This window comes from Suricata suricatta, chromosome 12 (genome assembly GCF_006229205.1).
Source record: "Suricata suricatta isolate VVHF042 chromosome 12, meerkat_22Aug2017_6uvM2_HiC, whole genome shotgun sequence".
NCBI classification, from domain to species: Eukaryota; Metazoa; Chordata; class Mammalia; order Carnivora; family Herpestidae; genus Suricata; species Suricata suricatta.
The window spans coordinates 1,622,881-1,626,446 of NC_043711.1; the positions used below are offsets into that span (position 1 = coordinate 1,622,881).

Consider the following 3,566-nt stretch of genomic DNA (forward strand, 5'->3'; position numbering starts at 1 on the left):
CGGCGCCGCCCGCCGCTCAACCGCCGCGCGGTCTGGACCCCACAGCCGCGCTCCTGGCCGGCCCAGGCTCCGCACGCGGCTGCCCACGCCCCGCCCACGCCGCTGCCCATTGGCTACCCGGAGCGCCATGGGCCGAATCCATCGTGTCCATTGGCTGCAGTGGATGCCAGTCACCCTGCGACCCCCACCTCTCCTACCGGCAAGGGAAAGTCGTTTCCTGTTTCTGAGCAGTAGATACAGCCAGCGGGTGGCTCCGGCGGGAAACTCCAGCCTTAGAGGAATGGTTCCGGTAGGAGTTGACTGCCAGAGCTGTCCAGGGGTGCCTGGTGCTGAATCCCGCTCTTGGGTGCTGAATTCCGCTCTTTGGCCCTTGATGGGAAATCACTTGCTACGGAAGACGGTCCCTCCCAGAGCGTCCACGACGCTGGTGTCCGTCCCTTTGACTTCAGACTCAGATTCCTTTGTTCCACATCCCTGCCTGCTATATGTTTCAGGGCCTCTTCTAGGAGAACATCTGTGAGCAAACCAAGATATGCCACCCACCCCCAGCCTTTGGAGTTTACATTCTAGGAGAAGACACAGAAACTAGTCAATAAACATAATAAGTAGTGGAATTATGTCAGAAGGTAACAAGTGCCCTGGGAAAACAGAGCCCCTGAGGGGCTACCAAAAGTTCTGGGTACGAGTTGCTATTTGAAGTAAGATGCTTGAATGGATCTCATAGAACAAGGGATGTTTGAGCAAAGGCAAACACGGAGAAGCTAGTCCAGTGGGGATATGGAGGCAAACCGTTGCACACATAATGGACTGAGAATACAGAGGCCCTGGCAGGTCGGTGCAAGAACACCAGTGTGGCCAAAGCACGAGGTAAGAGGACATGGGTCACAAGAGGCCTTGGAGGGAAAGAGGGAGCGATTGCAGTTTTCATCAGATGTGACAGACCCAGCATATTTTAACACAATTATTTGGTTATTGTATTGGTGCTGCCAACAGGTAAGTAAGGTGAGGACTGAGAATTGTTGCTATTTTTTAGATGGAGAAAAGACACTTTTTTAAAAAGCTTGTTCACTGCCCTATAAAAGTAACCAGAGTTATAAAAGAGAAGACTGTACCCGTTTGTTAACTAAAGTCTTGTTGTCAGTGTACTCTGAGCCAGGCATAGAGAGAGGTGCTAAGAATAAAGCAGAGTGCCACAGGGTGGATGGACCCAGAGGACACTGTGTGCAGTGACAGAAGCCAGACACAGAAGGACACATCCTGCGTGACCTCACTCACAGGGGGTTCCTAGCAGAATCCTGTCCACAGAGACAGAGAGCAGATGGTGGGAGCCAAGGTGGGGGGGAGTTGATATTTCATAGGGACAGAGTCTCAGTTTGGGGAGATGGAAAGTTCTGGAGACAGATGGTAGGGGTGGCTGTATAACCTTATGAGTGTGCTTGATGCCGCTGAGCTGTGTGCTTAGAGTGGTTAATATGGTACACTTAATTTTATGTGTATCTCACCACAAGTTAACATTTTTTAAATTTTTTAAAATGTTTTATTTATTTTTGCTACAGAGAGAGACAGAGCACGAGAGGGGGAGGGTCAGAGAGAGAAGAAGACAGAGAGCCAGAAGCAGGCTCCAGGCTCTGAGCGAGCTGTCAGCACAGAGCCCGATGCGGGGCTCGAACCCACAAACATGAGATCTGACCTGAGCCGAAGCCGGAGGCTTAACCGACTGAGCCACCCAGGCGCCCCAACTTAACATTTTTAACTTCTATCTTAAATGTTTATTTATTTTGAGAGATAGACTGTGAGTAGGGAAGGGGCAGAGGGAGAGGGAAACTGAAAACCCCAAGCAGACTCTGTGCTGACAGCTCGGATTAGGGGCAAAACCCCACAAACCATGAGATCATGACCTGAGCTGAAATCGAGTTGGATGCTCACCTGACTGAGCCACCCAGGTGCCCCTCCAAATTTTAATTAATGGAGTGTAAAACGAACCCCAAGTCCTCACAGTTCACAGTCTAGTGAAAGATAAATATAAATGACAAATAGCATACCACAGTGGGCAGATTTCTTTTATTTTTTAAAATTCTTTGTGTCTGTTCTTTCATTTTTTTATTTTTGAGAGACAGAGAAAGACAGCACAAGCAGGGGAGGAACAGAGAGAGAGGGAGACACAGAATCCGAAGCAGGCTCCAGGCTCTGAGCTGTCAGCACAGAGCCTGGTGCGGGGCTCAAACCCATAAGCCGTGAGATCATGACCTGAGCCGAAGCCGGACGCTTAACCGACTAAGCCACCCGGGCGTCCCAACAGCGGGCAGATTTCTAAGATGCTCCATGTGATCCCCACATCCTAGTGCTCATGCCTTTGTGTGATTCCCTCTCCTCGACTCTGGTGACTGATTCTAACAAATCTTGCAGCCTGCACCACGAGGGGCTGAGGATGGCCTCCAGCAAAGTCAGCAGACCTTCAGTGCAAGAGCCTGTAAGTTACTGCATCTTGCCAACAACATGAGTGGTCGTGGAAGGGGGTCCTGCGTCGGTCGTGCCTCCCGATGACCGATGCCCAGTGGGCACCTGGATTACAGACTTTGAGGGGCCTGCGGGGTAATAAATGTTGTGGTTTCAAAGCCACGAAGTTTTGGGGATAGTTTGTTAGGCAGAAGGTAACTAGCTAATGCAATGCACATACATAAAGGAAAAACTATCGACTGTAATAAATGTCCTGAAGAGAAAAAGAGAGAGTTTTGTGTGTGAATTGACCAAGTCGACCGGGGGAGGGGGGAGGGGCGGTAGGGACGGTTGGTATAAACGTAGGGAGGAGCCTGCTGTATTTGAGGGACTGGGACACTGGGCTGCCCGAATGATGGCGAATCGCAGGCGGGTGAGAGATTAGGGGCAGTGCTGCAGACGAGGTCAAGGAATTTGAGTTTTGCCACAAATGCGGCGGGATTCACGGAAGGGTGTTAAGCAGTGAGGTTTGTGATCCAGTTTATGCTTTAGGGTTATTCTAACTTGTGTGTAAAGAAGGACTGAATTGAAGGGAAGCAAGGGCGGATGCAGGGAGACCAGGGAAGGGCCATGTGGCCAAGAACTGGGGTTCGTTTAGGGAAGGGCATTGGCAGGGGGCATGAGGAGCACCATGGATTGGACACACGTCGTGGAGGGGACTTGACGCAACCGCGCTGGCTGGCCTGGGGGGGTGCAGGAGCGGGTGTCGGGGTGACTCCTGGCTCTCTGGTTTGAACAATCAGACGGCTGCCGGCATCGTTCACTCAACTAGGAAAGACTGGAGGAGGCAAGGGGTCGGAGGGGTTGAAAGACTGAGTCAGGCTTTGCAGAGGTTACGTGTGAGACCTCTGGGAGTTCTTAACATTTAATGCCATTTCTGCCTTCCTCATTATGAACACACAATATGCGGTAGCTATTTCTATTATTAGACAATTTATTATATTGACTCTTTCCCTGGTTTCCATAATTCACAGCAAAAAGATTGTGCTAAGTGCACACTGGGTAAATGCACCACAGATTGACTCCTTCCTATATGAGGTCACGAGGCGCCTGGACGGCTCAGCTGGTTG

At 50.8% G+C, this 3,566-nt stretch overlaps 1 long non-coding RNA gene across 1 annotated transcript in view; it reads left to right on the plus strand.

The window, feature by feature from the left end:
- Window positions 1-2,712, plus strand: part of LOC115274898 — a 6,785-nt gene extending 4,073 nt beyond the window's left edge. Inside the window, exon 3 of the long non-coding RNA XR_003901313.1 lies at window positions 2,407-2,712. This is a non-coding gene — a long non-coding RNA (uncharacterized LOC115274898). The remainder of the gene's footprint in view (window positions 1-2,406) is intronic.
- Window positions 2,713-3,566: the final 854 nt, after the last annotated feature.